The following is a 17,410-nucleotide window of genomic DNA, read 5'->3' as shown; positions in this document are numbered from 1 at the left end:
TGTGACAACAGGAGGACAAATGCTAGCTGGATGTTGGTTGTTCTAGCATCTGCAGTATGTTTGTTTTCCTATCTATTATTTTTGCTTGGCACAAGGTTTACTTTGTACTGAGTGTGTACTGAAGCTAGTAACCTAATAACGCCAGTGATGATTTTGTCTGTGAATCCAGAGTTTTTAATATGCATGAGCTTCATTTTTTAAAAAGCGTAATCAGGCAGGCTGTTGGAACATTTGTTAAAAATTGGAACGAGCTCAGAAAAGAGCTACAAGAATGATTTGTGATCTGGAAAACATGCTTGATATTGAGAGGCTTAAGAAGTTCACTGTATTCAGTTTATCCAAGAGAGGATTAACAGGTGCCGTTATCATGATGGAAAAGTACATGTATGGGGAAGAGATTTCTGGTAGTAGACGTCTTTTTAATCTAGCAGAATAAGGCACAATGAGATTCAGTGGCTGAAGCTGAAATTAAATTCAGACTAGAAAAAAGGTACACATTTTAAGTGTAGTTAACCATTTAAACAACTTACCCTAGAGATGTGGTAGAGTCTCCATCACTTGAAGTCTTTAAATGAAAACTGGATGTCTTTCTAAAAGATATGCTGTAGTGCAAATAAAAGTTATGGATTTGATGTAGAAATTTCTGGATGAGATTCTCTGGCATGTGTTATGCAGCAGGTGATAATAAATGTCACTTCTATGTTAGAAGATCAGGCACAGTGATGGCATTCTGGAGAACCCAGATATGGATGTGAGTGATTATTCAAGAGATGAGCTGAAACCAGTGTCCTGGCAGTAGATGGAGAGTTAGAGGCTGATGGTAATATCCAGGAATGGCACTTCCAGACAGAGCGGTTGAAAAGGGTTGTGCATCAGAAGAAAATATAAAAGAAATGAGAGTGAGAAAGAAAGAGGGAGGGGAAGAGAGAGAGAGCATTTTATTTAAAGCTAGAGTGCAGATTAGAAAGAACAGTTCTTCTGTTAAGTATTTCCATTCATGCCGTGTGAATTGCTATGAAAATCTATTTGGCATTTTACCCAGTGCCATTAAAACACTTTCTCTGGAATTATGGAATTGAAAACTGAACTTAGCCTCACAGTTTCTTCACAGAATCTGTTTAGTTTTTGTTCTCTCTCTCCAACCTCTCCCCTTCCCCCGCACCTCCCCCTTCTTTTGTAGACTGTAATGCTTATTTTTGCAATTGTTTTTAAGCAAAGGTGAAAATAATAAGTCCTATTCTTCTAAGGCCTATGCCCTATTGCTGCTTGATGCCTCGTATTGATTTGTGTGACCTGAACTGACAATCAATTGTCAGTACAGGCCAGAAACCTCACAGAATGTTTTTTGATTTTTCAAAATGTTTCTAGGATGACAGGAATTTCAAAATACCCAGTCAAGTGGCAGCCCACATGTTACCATTCCTCTCCCTCTCTGCCCACAGAGGATTAATGCAATGCACTGTTCTGTCCTCACTTGTGTAGACCTGGATTCAGATATAGCTTAAATCACCAGTCTCTTGATTCGCGGTGGCTTCCGCCTTGTCTCTACAACCACAACATTTGGTATAGTTGACGGTGACAGTTTGAGATGGCCCCCAGACTGGAATTGCACAGATGGGGGTGAGGGGTTGGAGTTGCAGTGCAGGATTAAAAATCTGTTTATTTTAGGCCTGTTTTAGATGCTAGTGTCAGGGTTAACTGAACCTTTGACACTCTTTCCTCTCCCCCCCACATCCCGAATCCTTGAGAGCACCCACTTAAGGTTTCAGGCTGTCAGGTGTAACCTCTCTTGGGCAGAGACATGCATCTGTCTCCCTCCAGACTGGGGGTTGAGGCTTGCAGCCCCTCTGCACCTCACTGTGACTTCCCCAGCAGGTCCAACAAGGGTCCAGCAGCTGTGGTTAACCTTCCTCCGGTGGCTACAACAGGGTATACCAGTTACCAACCAGCCCTCACAGAGCAAAATACATTTATTCTTAGGAGAAAAGCATTAGAGACAGCATATAAAAGCAATAAAAGTTCCTATACACATGCTAAAATTTTGCCAGAGGTCAACCATTTGTCTTAGGGGCTCCTAGTCGGCCTAAGTGTTTCCAACCCTTCTGCAAGGGTTACCCCCTACCCCCGCCGCTTTGAATATAAGGTCCTATTCATTTGCTGGATCCAGAAATAAGGCCTTTGTCAGTTCAAACTCAAAAACTCTTTCTGTGTTTGAGTCTCTGGGAAAAAAAATATTTGAACCAGTATATGCAAACCTCTCCAGGTCCTGGTACCTCTCTAGAGGTGTTTAGCCTGTGTCTCACCTTAATTATCCCCCACTGTTTTTACTTCCTGGAGGCGCAGTGGTAACCTTTCCCCATGGAGTAGAACATAATCATACACTAACCATTCATAAATTTAATAGAGTGATCCCCAAAATATTGCACAGGGTTGCAATATTGGTCACACCTTGGTGTCTAAGTGCTTGGAATTTACAGAGCTTCAGCCAAGTTATGGGAGGGCCCCGGTCTGGGATAGCAGAAGGTGCTGCAGATCAGGATTTGAAGCGCATTTACATTACAGGGATGGGAAACCCTCAGCAGTGTCTGCCCTTGTTATGCCTGACTATAGCCAGTACCAAAAGCCCCTCACTTTCATGGGCACTGAATTCTCCAAAACACTTCCAAGTTAGGATGACCAGATGTCCCAATTTTATAGGGATAGTCCCTATATTTGGGGCTTTTTTCTTATGTAGGTGCCTATTACCCTCAACCTCCTGTCCCAATTTTTCACACTTTCTATCTGGTCACCCTGTTCCAAGTTAAGGTCATGTCTGCATGGCGAATTACTGTGTGGCAAGCCAGGGTATGAATCTACAGCACTTGCCATGCATTAATGTCCCATGTGGACATGGCTACAGCACAGTGAAAGCCTTGGGTGTAGCTTAGTGTATTGGAAAGTGTAGTGCACCAAACTGTAGTCTGGGACTCTCGCTGCATTGTAGCAGAGTCCATGTGAAACATTACTACATGACAGGCTGGTGCATAACCTGGCTTGCCATGAAGTAACTCACCATTGGGACTTCTGAGCTTCGTGTAGAATTTCTGTATTCACCCTCATTGGTACCAAAAGCCAGATCATGTCTTCAGATGCAGATGCTTCTAAAATGCTTGTATGATACTGACTTTCCTATTGAAGGAGAACCCAGAAGTGTGAGTGGGACACCAGAACAATGTTCTTTTTTACCACCACTTAGGTCATTCCCTTCAACAGTTTGTTGATGTTCTTGTGGTCTGTGTTTGGCCTGCTGTTCTGCAATAACAGAATCATGGGGCCTATAAAACCAGCAATGTGACTCAGCTTTTGCAGTTGTTTGGTGAAGTACATCGTAGCAGCAGTGGGAGAGCGAGAGAGGTTGCATTGCAACCAGCCTGCTTGCAGTTCTTGTCGTCTTATTTCCCTCTCCTCTCAGCTTGCTTGGGGTTTTTTAATCTGATTTGTATGTACGTGTATTTAATGAAAAACAAAATTGGCACTATAATGGGATTTCAAGTTCTAAATGGGCTCAGAAACATCTCCTTTGAATCACCAGTGAATTTAGCTCTTCCCTCCTCTTCCTGTTTATCATTTAAGCGTGCTCAGTGCTGTATAAAACAAAAGTGATGGCAGTTCTTGTCCCAAACAATTTACTGTATATAGAATAGATGTAGAAACAGTGTTGCTTTTTTGGGCGGGAGACGAAGGTTCTTGGGAGGGCTTTTTGTTTTGTTTTGCTTGCTCTGTGGGTTTTTTTTTTTTTTTTTTCATAGGAACAACTCTCTGGGAAAGTTCTTGCAGTAATTGCAAAATTAAGCCTAAAGCAAATCGTCATGGTTTAGCTAAAATCACCTTAAGAAAAGGCTTTCTCTTGGAAGTCTTCCTGATCCCTTTAATACCAGGATGCAGGAAGGTGCCTCTGTGCATTTTGTACATGCTTGTTAGTTTCTTTAAGTGCCATGTGCTTCCCTTTCATGCAGAGAGTGCCCTTCTATGTGTCTTTCTGGTAGTAGAGTAATAGAGTTTCTTTTACCAGTGTTGTGACAATGATCTGTTTGTGTCCCCACCAGCATTTCACTATATACACAATATTGTGTATTCCCCTTTCATATACTGGTTATCCTTGTTGGGGAGATAAGAGGCAAGAAAGCGAAGCCCTGCCTTTTCTAACTCATTAGCTCTAAGACCTGGTATTGAGCCTGCTCAACATCAAGCACGGTGACTTGTTTTTCTTCTGTCTGAGACTGTACTTGCCTCCATAAATTAGAGCGAGAGCCCAAATTCTAATTCATTTCACATTCAACTTTAGCTCAGGCGACGCACACAGCTGGACGCATTAAAGAGAATACCTAAAAGCCGTTAGGAAGGATATTGCTATTTCAGATTGGCATATAATACAATTGTAGAAAGGTGGGTGATAAAACTCCTGTTTCAATTTTCAGTCTGAGATCTGGCACCCAGGAGCTCAGAAATCTCTTCTAAATGCTGCAGCATAGTTCTCAGTGTTGCTTATCAAGCACAGAAACATTGATGGATGTGGACAGCTGAGTTCTGTTGTCATCACTGACAAGTATTTCTGAGTCCTTTCCCATCTTCTCTCCTTTTCTTTTTTCTTTTTGACCTCGCATTTCTTTCCCTGTGATTGCAAGGTGAACACCTGCATGCCCAGAAGGAGGAGGACAAAGCTGTTTGCCTTACACTTGTACTTGAGCATTCTCTGATATTTGGCAAAGGGGAAGGTTATGGTTGCCACAGGGGAATTGGAATAGCAAAAGATGCCTTTTAATGGGAAGGGTTGTTAATATTAGGTCCCCTGGGATCAAGGTGGAACAAATATTGTACTTCTCTTTATTTGGCAGGACTCTTAGTTGGGGATCAGACCAACTTTCCATCCTCAGTAAGAGGGGATTGGCTCGAGTTGGGTTGGTGCCTCTGAGAGTGCTGTCTCTTTGGGGATGCCCAGAAAAGAGTGAGTCCCTTGTGGAGTGGGAGACCCCAGAGGTTGAGTGGAGTTGGGTTTTACGGGGCAGGTTATTTTTTGGAGGACTGGAGGCAGAGGGAGGCAGTAGAGTTTTTTGGTAAGAGACACCCTGTGCTTACAGCTTGCTCTGGAGTCTCTATTTGGACTCTCATCTGGAGCACTGCACTGCTACCTTAGGGTGGCTGAGATGGTTGAATAACGATACAACACACTGGAAATGTGGATGCTGAGAGATAATGGTTGCAAGGTCTGGGTCCCTCAGTCATTGTAGTAGTAGATAGAGGGAGACAGATCAGGGGAAAAATTATGTAGTTCCGAAACTGGAGCCCTGAAAGGTAAACAGGTGCAGAATGCTGCAGCCTGCTTATAAAGTGGTACATCTTGGCAGTAACACACCACCACCTGTGCTCTGTATCTGCACTGACTACCTGTTGGTTTGTGGGAGTGGTTTAAGAGGGTGTAGATGAAAGGAGCCTGGGATTTGTTTTCCTCTCTTCCTGTGCCAGACTGCTGCTGTGGTCAGCAGAGATGCTCAAGCTGGAGCTCTCTTGGTAGGAATGGCACCTTAACTCTGTATTTAACTTCTTTACTCCCTGCTGTTCCCTCAGTCTGAAATAGGCTTAAGAGTCCTCTGCATGTCCCGTTTCTCTACCCAAGGTTTTGGGGAGGAAGGGAATAGTGAGGACAGGGCTTTGCAGTTGTGGCGGGATATTGTTGGTGTGTTGGTTGGCTAGCTTGTCAGTTTTGGTAAATGCTTATCATTTGGGGAAGCTGCTGGGTTTTGTGTTATATTTTTAAAATTGTCAGAGGCATCTGAATCCCAGTGTAGGCACTTTTTCTCTTGCTCTCTTTTTTGCTATAAATCTGAATAAATAGATTGATTAAATAACTGTCCCATTAGTGGGGAACCCAACACTTAGAGAATGCTCTGCCTAGCTCCTCACCCCAGCCCTTCTCAGTGCATCCAGCTTGCTTCTAATTTGGACTTTACCTTTGGGATTTTCTAGGCTGACCTCTCCTTCATGGTATTATAGTCTTTATTGTGCTCCAGGTACCAGTGTTGCCTCTTCACTGTATGGTTCCTTGGATTCATAAACCTATCTTCCATTCGAGAGCAGGGCTCTGCCTATTTCAGATAAGTGAGCTCTGTTTGCATTAGCTTTTCTTGTTATTACCATTCTTTTTGGAAAGTGTTGCTGCAAATAAACAGCTATCCAGCCAGGTTGTGGTAGCACATTATAGCATAAAAACAAAGGAGTTTTAAAGGAAAAAGCAGGCAACTGCATTTAGGCCAGAGGAGTAGAAGGAAAATTCTCTGAGCATTGTATGTTCTCTGAGCATTGTCTTTTCTCCCTGTCTACGTAAGAATATAATGAAAAGGTCTTCGTAAAATACTTACTGATACTACAATGCAAGAGCTTTCCCAACTCATTCTGGCTCCTTCTCTGTTAGGAGAATAAAGCTAACAGACAAACTTTGTTCCACCCAGTAGCTAAGATGTTTCTCATTGAAAACTAGGGTATTTGGTTTAATTTAAAATGCTTTCTAACTGAAATTTGTTTTTGAGAAAAGCACAAAAATGAAATGTATATATGTATTGTGATGAGTAATAACTGTTCCCCAACTAGTAAGAAATGCTGTCTGACGGGTTAGCTACCTTTGGCAGGTCTGCTTTTTAAATATATTCTGTGTACCTTTTATGGAGAATACATTGGCAGATGTCTGGGGTCGCAGTGCTGAAACAGCAAAGGGGGTGGTAGGCTGAGACCGAGGTTATTGGCAGAGCTGTAAGGCGGACATGGAGTAAGGAGGCCAGGTGTGGAATATCACAGGATGCTGCAGGTCAGAATTTTGGTACATTAGCAATGCTGTGTGTGGACCCAGGACTAGAATAACAAGGTGTGCTACAAGTCAGGATTAAAGTGCATGAACAGTGCAGTGTAGGCATCCCTCTGGGCATTGCATTTTCTTGGTTTCATATCTAATGCCAATGATTAAGAATTGAAAAAGGAAAAGGAGTTTCTCAGTTTAAGCATAGTCTGGCCATCACCTTTTTAGCTTTAATGCAAGGAGCATGGCTTCTGTCTGCCTCTTTACCAGGCCCCCTCAAGGGGACTGTCTATAGTGCTGGAGTAGGGGTGAGCGCTGGTAGAAGGACTTGACTAATATTTCTTTCCATATTTCTCTGAAGCTGACCTAGTCAAGAGAGCACGAAATGGCAACAGCTGTTGAAAAAGCCATAATTGTTTGACTATCCCAGCAGATGTTCCCATAAGGCATTTAAGTTGTCCCAGCCCCAATAAGCTGAGGGAAGGGGATGGAGGAAGAGGATCCTAATATTTATTTTTAATCCTCTAAAATAGGTTTTGCTGTTGGCCAAAACTTCACAGACTGTCAGAAAAGCTGCAAACAGAAGTACACCAAAATATATTGTATTTCTTTAAACATTTCTAACTTTAGCTTAAATTCTGTCTGCTCCCCTATTACTGACTGCTTTGGTTAAGAAAGAAAATGTTTTTCTTTCAATAGCTTTTGGATTTTTTGCTGAGTCTCCCCCTCACCCCACCCCCTTTACCGTCTGTATTAAATAAACCCATTTAACAAAATCTGATCCTCCTATAAACATGGAATAATGACAGCATCCCACATATGGGATTCATTAGTTTTTGCATGTTTTGAAGTACTTTTTTTTTTCTAACTGCTAACTTCAAAAACTTGAGACACTAATGCTGTGTAATAGCCAAAAGGGCTAGCTGAGTCAACTGCAGTTCCAGCGCTGGGTGGAAGGGCTTTGTAGATAGATTAATTAACCATTCTGTAATGGGAAGGAATTTCTTTCTTGCTTTACAGAATAATCTCTTGTAATTCTTGCATTCTCCAAATCCTTTTGTTTTGCTTTTAATTGATTTCACTGGGACCTACTTTGCTGATTATCTGAAGGTTTTCATGCTTCTGAGTCTAATAAACATTTCTGCTGTTAGGCCCCTGAGAATGCTAGAAAATATTCCCTTCACCCCTCATTTAATGTAATGTAATCTGTATTTATTTAATTAATTAATGTGTTTAATCTCCTTCCTTGGAACTGGTTTCAGAGGAACAGCCGTGTTAGTCTGTATTCGCAAAAAGAAAAGGAGTACTTGTGGCACCTTAGAGACTAACCTTGGAACTGTTAGCAAGAGACTGGAGATCTTCCTTTTTATTCAAGAACAAACTGCTGAGTTACCTGTGACATCAGGAGTTTTAACTGAGGAAGGAAGATCCCAGTTTAGTCTCTCCAGTACTCCAGGGAACTTCCAAAACCCCCAAGCATCTTGAATGCTTCTGTGTCGCATTTCCCCCCCCCCCCCCCGCCCGCATCCTGTGCCCAGTAGGTGGGGTTTACTGCAGTACCAGCAAGTTTACACTTCTAATGCCTTGAGAGGCTGTGGTTTCAACAAGGATAAGGTAACTGTGACGGGGAGGTATGTGGTCATGAAAATGGAATAGGCAAAGCCTCTCCAAAACATACCCAGTGGCCTGAGCTTCACACAGCTTCTAAGCTCGTTCCAAGGTAGCACCGACATTATCAGAAGCAAAGAGAGCACTATTCCACTGAGATGCTCTGCCAGCAGGAACAGATTTATTCCAGTGGGGTTCTCTGATAAACTGGAAAGAATGACAACCTTCATGTACCATATTATGAGCCAAAATTCTTACTGCATAGCTGTAGAATGTAGCATTCCATAATTATACAAATAAATATTGTTTTTATTTTCTGTAAAAATGTCAACAATAAGGGTTAGGCTGTGATATCTGGCTGTTAAGTAAGAGATGCTTTATATCCCCTGAAGTGCCTCTTGTAGTATTGTATAAAGCTGTGAAGAGGAGGCATCTTAGGCATGTTCTGCTACAGCAGAGAAGTATGTGGTCATGTTTTGAATATGTCTGTAAATTGGAGCTTAGTTTTGTATTCCTTGGGGACCCTACGCATTCCCTCCCTCCAGTCCCCTATTGAAATCTATAGGGCACAAAGGTACATGAAGTGTATGGATTTCTAAAGTGCCCTTCATTGCAGGATCCAAATGTCTATCAATTCCTTACTGGGCTCATCCATTGTAAATAATAGTGAGCAAAAATATTCTGATAGAGGACTTTCCGGGTAACATAAACGTATAGATGAATAAATGAGTTGGTATTTAAAATTTGGTTACAAAACAGAACTTGCAGACCAAAGGAGTTGTGGCCAATACACTCCTCGTAAAGTTGGGCTTTATTTGTCTTTGTTTCCTGCTGTGTTTTGTTGCAAGTCATTTTATCCTAAAGAAGTCATGAAAATATCACTTTTATATGAGTACAAGATCTAATTGGAATCATAGATGTTGTTCACCGTCTGCTTAGGAGGGGGGCCATGTCTTAAATTGCTGCAATCACCGACTATTCCAATTACCATTGGAGTCTGTGATGCACTACCCATCTCCAATCCTCCCCCCACCCCCGTCAAATGTTTTTTGGAAGGACAAAACAAGTAATGCAGTGTCTTCTCTTCCCTGCCTTCTTCAGTAGCAACCAAGCAAAAAATTGACCTGGAAATGCAGTCTGATGGTGGATGCTTTGTACACCAGTCTTCTACTTTCCCACCGCTTCTCCTTCCAGTCTTCCAAGCTGCTTGATGAAAGAGCAGATTTTTTCCCCACCCTTTTGACAAAATGCCCAGTAGGGACTATAGGCTGGATTGTGTGTGCTCCCCAGTCTAGTCCAAAGTGTGTGAATCCTATAGACTTAAAGAAAAGAAAAGTGCCATAGGAAGCTGAATCATTTTCTGGCCTGAGCTGTGCATTTGAATTATCTTTCTGTGTTGTTCAGTTTGACAAAAGCAGTTTAAACTAAAAGCTTAGAAGAAAAGTAGAATATGAATACTTTTGCAATCTAAACTGCGCCATTTTATGTTGTCTGTTAGTTTTCCTCTTTGATTTTGTGTGTGGGTTTTGTTGGACCTTGTCAGCCAGTTGGTCTATCTAATCTGCTATTCTGTCTCCCTTATTAGATAACTAAATATGTAATATTTCCTGGGGAAAGAATACACCTGCCCTAAGTCCTTTAAGACAATTGTGTATGACTGTAGGAACACAGGAATTGCTATAATGGATCAGACCCATGGTCCATCTGATCCAGTATCCTGACTCCGAGAGTAGCAAGCAGCAGGTGTTTCGGAGTAGGCAGATGAGAGATAATCTGACCCCTACATCAGACCCAAATCCTAAATTTAAACCCTAAAGCATTGTGTGGAATATCTCTTTCAGAACTTATTAGCATTAACTGTTCCAACTCTGGGTATTTTAGTTATTCAGATAAATGTCCAATCTCTTTTTGTATCTTACTAAATTTATGGCCTTAATGTCATCCTGTGGCTATGAGTTCCACATTCTAGTTGCACATTGTGTAAAAACTATTTCCTTTTATCTGTATTGTATTTGCCACCTTTTAATTTCACTGGATGTCCCCTTGTTCTTGTGTTATGAGACAAAGAGAGCAGAAGCTTGCAGTCTACCTCCTCTATACTACTATTCATTATTCTATGTACTTTTATGTCCTCTTTTATTCATCTCCTTTCTGAGGTAAACAATCTGATTTTTTCAGTATCTTTTCATATGACATGGAAGCATTCCTTCCTAACCCCACACATCACTATCTTCTGTTCTGGAGTATGAGGCTTGATTTCTCTTAGTTTGCATAGTTGTCAATATGGTTAACACTTCTAATAGTATATAGTTGTTTTTAAAATTCTGTAAAATGCTCTGTTCTGTATCCATGTGACTTCTTGTAGGAGCCGATCCCGTAGGTCAATTTTGTGTTCCATAAATAATCCTTTCCTTTTTATTTGTTTTCCATTTGATGCCTTCAGGTTTTATAGTCTCCCCTAGTCTTCGTATTACCGTATGACAGGGCAGAAAGAAGCATCTGATCACTTGTGAGTGAAATACACATTGCTGTCTATGCCTCAGTCAAGTCCTGACATACTCTTCTCCTTGCAAACTAAATAATTCCAGTGTTTCTCCTCTGTATATAAACTCAGCTAATGTCTGTGTCTCTAAACATTTCTAAGGGCAAGCCTACACTGCTCCACAGTTTGGACTAAGGGGATATGATAGCACTCAGGAACTGAACCTTTGCGCCCACAGCATCCACATAGAGGACTTATAGCACCACGCTTTTGGTGTGCACTGCTCTTCACGTCCCCTTAGTCCGAACTCTGGGGCAATGTAGACGTGCCCTCGGTGACCAGTGTGTAAACCCCCCTGCAGGAGTCAGTTGAGATGCTGAAGTTGATGAGGATAAGGAGGGGAGGTATTAACGTCAGTAGGAGTGGAGGGGCACTGAGCCCCTTGCAGGACTGAGACCATAAGCAGCCAGTTTTCATTATTTTCAGATTATTTCACAATGTCTAGTGTAAATGTTCATTTGACTGCAGCGGGAGTTAGAAAAGATTACCTCTCACTCTGTTAATCAGCACTCCTCAAGAGCAGTACATCAGATATAGCAGGGGCTTTATTATACAGAATATTTCAGAAGTAGGAGTTAGCCACTGCACCTCCTACACCTGTTAATAAGGAGTAGACCAAAGAGGGAACTGTGAGTCTGGGGCCATTTCTACACAGCCGGTGCTACAGCAGCCCACTGCAGCTGTGCCGCTGTAGCGCAAATGCTTCCTAAAGTGATGGAAAGGGGTTTCTCCTCGTTGAAGGAATTCTGCCTCCCCAAGCTGCTGTAGCTACGTCGTCAGAAGAAGTCTTCCATTGACCTAGTCGCATCTACACTGCGGGTTAGGTCAGCATAGCTGTGGCTCTCAGGTGTGAATTGTTCACACCTGTGACTGCAGTAGCTATGTCAGCTGACTTTTAAGTGTAGACCAGGCCTAAGTTAACTGCTCTCTCTGGCTTCCCTCTTGCTCCAAGGGGGGAATCAATGTGCCTGCTGGTCTATATCAGTAGCCAACTACTTCTCCCTCTACACCAGCTCATCTGTGCATGTTTCTGGGGTGGAGCCAAAGCCCTTCCCATTCCCTACCTCTGCTCATCCACCTGCACAGGAGGAAGAGTTGCAAATGACTTTCTATTCTCCTGTGGGGGAGTAAAGGGATGCTTTATACCCCATACTCTCTTCCATGGGCTTGTAGGGCAAGAAATGACCTTGTGGATAGCAAGGGTAGCTGTCAAGGTTTCTGTAAGAACCTTCTCTTTTGATGAATTTCCCACTTGTCTGTTAAACATGTGTGTTCGCATTAAACTTAGTGCACCAATTTCCAGCATCTTAAAATCATAAACAAAGTAAAACTTCCTTCAAGCTCATGTGAGCAGCTTTTTTGTTAAAACAAATTTAAAAAGGAAACACTTGCTTCTGGCTGCAGACTTTGTTCCCATGTTCCAGCAAAAAATGATTTTTCAGTAGAAGAATTATTAATAATGATCAAGAAAGACATACAGTAATTACAGTGATAGATGGAATACTGGGGAGCAGATGCTTTATAAAGGATTAATTCAGCAATATCTCATATCAAGAGATGTTGGTTCGAAATGGGCTTAAGGTTCTGTTGACAACAGTGTCCATATCACAAAACTTCCTGCCCTGCCTGGAGTGTTTAAGGACTCAAATCGCAGGGGTACTTGAGGAGATAGGCGCATGGACAGAGCTGTGTTCTGAAGCCCAATTCTGGAATACTAGTCTAGTGCTACAGGTGATAGTTGCAGAGCCTGTTGGCAGTGTTCCTGGTTTTAGCTACTTCTCTTACTTCCTCAGTTTTGTGAGCTCTAAGTTCACACAGTTCAAACAACAAACAGAACACACTGCTATGAGGAGTTATTTTTAATACCCTGTGTTTCAAAGTTATGGTGCTTGCAATAAGCTTAGAAGATCACCAACTGAGATATAAAATAGGAGGTTTTCTGTTGTCGTTTTCAAAAAGTTAGCCCCACTGCACAGTTTGAAGTGGTCAGAATTCGTGGCAGTGGGGAGACGCTTTCTCCTAACACTCCCACCGTGCTTGGAAGAATCATCCATGTTGTTGACAGAGTTCCCTGTGCACTTGAGGCAGCCGGACATCTTCATTTACAGCTTGTTTTTGGTATGGGCAGAGCTGTACGTTGCAAACTGATGTAAAATGAGATGAGAAGTTGCTAATCTCTTTGGGAGTTGTAGAATGTGCAGCTTACTTCCTCTGAAAAAGATGTTCAGACATGCACTGAAGTCTAATAAAAGTATCAGCATTTTTTTTTTTTTTTTTTTTTTTTTTTTTGAAAAAAAGCCACAGTTATTTACAAATTTGGCAGGAGACATTTATACTGCAGAGGTATGAAGAAAGAGAAAGTTGGAAAGTAGTTAAAGGGCCTGTAAGGTTGACTCTTTTATTTTTATTTTTTAAATACGCACTCCATGTTTCTGTATTTAGAAGAACTTCCTCATTCTCTCTCACTTATTTTTTACAGTTTCAGAATTGTTTATTTTACAGTTTGTGTAAGCTGTATGACAGTGTAAATCTTGTGTCTGTTTGGATTTACAAGTACAGTTCTGGAATGTTATCCCACTGTGTTTTGTTATAGTCTAATTGTGAGGGGACGGGCCTGATTCTAAAGCCATTGAAAGAATATTTCAGTGATTTAAATGGGGGTTACATGAGTAACAGTTGCAGGTTCAGGCTTTTTATTTGAATTTGCCTAGCAGTGAGTTCAATATAATTAATTTGGGCAAATATGGGGGGCCAGGAAGGAATTTGTCTCCAGGGTGTATAAGCAGGATTCTGGTGTTCTTGTGTCTTCTGCATTGTTGAGAAGAGCTTATTCCTTACAAGCAGCTACACATGTGCCCTACCATTTTCCTTTAGGCCTCCGTCCTTTCAGTTGTCCAATTTATTTTCTATGCAATGTCTAATAGGGGAATCCAAGGTAATAACTCTCTAAGTTGCTAACTTTCTATTTGATGTAAACTTGCCTCAAGAGCTTTCATTTGCTCTAGGAGGGACATCTGATAACTTTAAATAATTAAATAAATTGTAGCCACCAGGTGGCGCACAGGCTGGTTCTGTTTTCATGTTCAGCTGCAACATTCATCGGGTCGAAAAAGAACAAGCATAACTACAAACAAAATGTTTTCCAGACTTCATTTGTCCTCTCAGAGGGTTCAGTTTCCAAATTCTGCTTTGTTTTTAGAAGCATGTTGTGAGAATGCAAAATATATAAAATCTGACATAATACATATACTTTTAAAAATGCCTGTCTTTTCAGTACTGACTTGTATGTGACTCTTTGATGTAGAGAAACTGCCTAGTCCTCTTGAAAATACACCCTAGGATCCCCATCGTCTAACGTTTTTTCTCTCACCACTGCTGACCTGCCATTCTCCAAATAAGCTAAATGTGCACTTCTTCCAAACTTGGATGTAAATTCTTTATTAGATTTGTAATGTTCTGGTGCAGATTTCCTTCCTCTTCTTTGGTTTTAGGAAATAGTGTTTTGTATCTCATTTGGGCAGAAATCTTAACACTTTTTGCAGAAAGTCAGATCTTTTTAAAAGCACAGTTTAAAACCTAGCCGTTTCCTTGTTCTCCTTTCTCTTTCTGATGCATTTAACAACTCCTGCATGTAGTGATCAGAAGTGGGTTTTGATTTGATTAAAAGGAAGAGTATTTTTTTTGCCCTCTACTCTATTAATTCATATCAGAGCCACAGTTTAAAATATTAATATTCTGCAGTGTTTCTGTAGATTGCATCATTTTCAGCCTTTCATAACTATATGGATCATGTAATTTGAAACAGATAACAATAATGCTGTCTGTTTCAGCTAACCATGATTTCCTTGTTATTAAGCGGTCTGTTAGCTCGTGAGGTGGAGCGGGGGGAGGGGTTTTATCTGGAGGAGTTAGGAGCTCATATGATGCAGTTGAACAAGACTTTTTATTCACTTGAAATCTGCAGCACTGGTTTTGGTTTGGATATGAAATGATTGGTTAGTTTCAAACTCTTCATCATTTCCAGATGTTTTTCATAAAGTGCCCAGAACTGTCGAATCTGTTGCCAATGGATGTAGTTGCTGATTGTTTCTGTTCTCCATTTTGAGTAACTCTCATGAAAGGAGAGCAGAAAAAGAGAGAATTACTAGCTCATTTTTTTTCTCTCTGTCTTTTTCACTGATAGTGCCATGCATTTGCGGTTGTATTCCTCAGCATGTACACACTATACGTATATTGCCTGGGTGTATGTATGTGACTGTGTGTGTCCAGAGACTGCCTGCATGTGTTAAAAATAAAGAAACAAAAGATACCAGGATACCATTGCTTTGCTTTGACTCAGCAGAAGCCTGTTTCCTGCATCTTCCCTCTGCATGTGTATGTAAGGAGATGGGGATGTCTGGGAAATGAGATTTCCAGTCTCTGGCTATGCAGCAAAAGCCCCACCTTAGATGGAAGGAGGCTGACTCTCTCTCACGTGGGAGTGCACGTGGCAGATAATTTTGTGTGTGTTTTACAACATGAAGTTTGTTGACCACAGAACCTGGGAGAAGAAAAACCTGGAGAAGGGGCAGGAGCGTTTGTAGCCACCGCTAGGAGCAACTTAGGGAGCTTCAATTGAAAAAAAAAAAAATCTGTAAAAGAATTGGTCACTTCACTGTGCGTGTGAGAGGGGAGTTCTAAGGGATTTGTTGGTGACCATGCCACTGAGTTCCAGACCCTATGAGATCAAAGCATGTTAATCCTGAATGGAGTTCCGGTAGTCACTTCACTTCACAGAGCTCACAAGATGAATAGATAGATATTGATCCTTTCTTTGCTCTTCTTCCTCCAGGAGCAGAAAGTACCTGCCTGGATATCCTCTATTTTTTGTCCCTGGCTAGAGGTCATTGTCACTTTCTAGCCTCTAGAAAGGGTGAAGTGGCTGCTTCTAGCCTATGCTAGAAGTGGAGTTGCCACCTTAGAGGTTTGTCTTATCACATATTTCTGCCCAGAGCCCACCCATAATTAACACGGATTAGCCTGTGCGGCTGTCTCATTTGGAGGCCAAGGACCAAGTGAGCCATGATCACTGAACTTCTCTCTCATCATTAAAAGAGGGTGCCAACAGGGTTCATAAAAAGAACTAGATAAATTCATGGAGGATAGGTCCATCAATGGCTATTAGCCAGGATGCGCGGGGATGGTGTCCCCAGCCTCCGTTTGCCAGAGGCTGGCAGTGGGTGGCAGGGGATGGATCAGTTGGTGATTGCCTGTTCTGTTCATTCCTTCTGGGGCACCTGGCATCAGAAGACAGGATACTGGGCCGGATGGACCTTTGATCTGATCCAGTATAGCCACTCTTATGCCCAGCAGCTCAAAGATGAGATGCATTATCTGAGGCAGTCTGAAGGAGCTTGTACAGCTGCTGCATGGGTCAGCCATGCTCAGTAGAAGAAGAGAAGACTTATGTGTCTCAGTGTCTCAAGAACCTGTCACCAGGAAATTCAGTTTTAAAAAAAAAATCACTAAGTTTCTTTGAAAACAACTGAAGAAAAAGCCAAATGTGTGAGTTGTAGATACTGGTTGCAACACTCCATTGCATTAGAGCATCATCCCTTCACAATGCTCATCACAGCTTTCCTTATCTGAATTAACTTTGGGATTTTGTTTACAAGCAACTGTCTGGGGGACATCTGAGTTTGAGGAAATCCCTGCCTTATATGGAAGAGCGTGAAGAGCTGTCACAGACATTTGTGATTTCTTATCTCTGTGATTGCATGACTGCTGGGAATTCATCATTGGATGAAACTGGTGACTCCTGAAAGTCCCTGTTTACTGTATTGTCATATTTGGGGTATGTCCTAATACCAAAAGCAGAAGCTGCGTTCACTAGCAGAGAGAAAAGATTTCCAGGACTGATCTCATGAGCCAGTGGATGGTGCTACATGGAAGATTCAGGTATGGCAACCTCCTTAGTCCAGTTGGGTGAGTTGTGGCGGTGATGTTAGAGGTTGTGAGGGAGAGATTGGAACTGCTCCAGGCTGTGGAAAGCTGAAATGAGAGGTGGGGAGTTGGAGATTTCAGAGGAGATCAGACACTGTCATCTTCCTAGTGGTAGCTGTTACCGAGCCACTCTGACATGTCGAATGAGACTGCCACTCTTCTCAGCTTGCACGGTGAGTGTACTGGTTGTGGTGGTTGATCTGATGGCTTCAGGATAGCCAAATTGGGGTGGCATTTGCAAAGCAGCTCAAAATAATAATTTACATTTTTGGACCATATTTCATCTCAGTGTTTTACAAACTCTTTGCCTATGAGAATCAATTTGCCCTCCAGTGAAAGGCAGATCCTCTGGGGCAGAAGCCAACAACATGCCCCGACAGACTTGACAACATTCAGAAGAGAGGAACTTGAGCTGCCGCAGATTCCTGCAGTTGCAGAAGGGTGAGAAGAGC

At 41.9% G+C, this 17,410-nt stretch overlaps 1 protein-coding gene across 10 annotated transcripts in view; it reads left to right on the top strand.

Moving 5' to 3' along the window:
- AKAP13 (A-kinase anchoring protein 13) overlaps positions 1-17,410 on the top strand; it is a 325,971-nt gene that overhangs the window by 198,657 nt on the left and 109,904 nt on the right. The window lies entirely within an intron of this gene.

The sequence above is a fragment of the Caretta caretta genome, chromosome 10, assembly GCF_965140235.1.
Source record: "Caretta caretta isolate rCarCar2 chromosome 10, rCarCar1.hap1, whole genome shotgun sequence".
Classification (NCBI taxonomy): domain Eukaryota; kingdom Metazoa; phylum Chordata; order Testudines; family Cheloniidae; genus Caretta; species Caretta caretta.
Note: the sequence above shows the minus strand (reverse complement) of the source record. Positions and strands in the feature narration are given on the sequence as shown.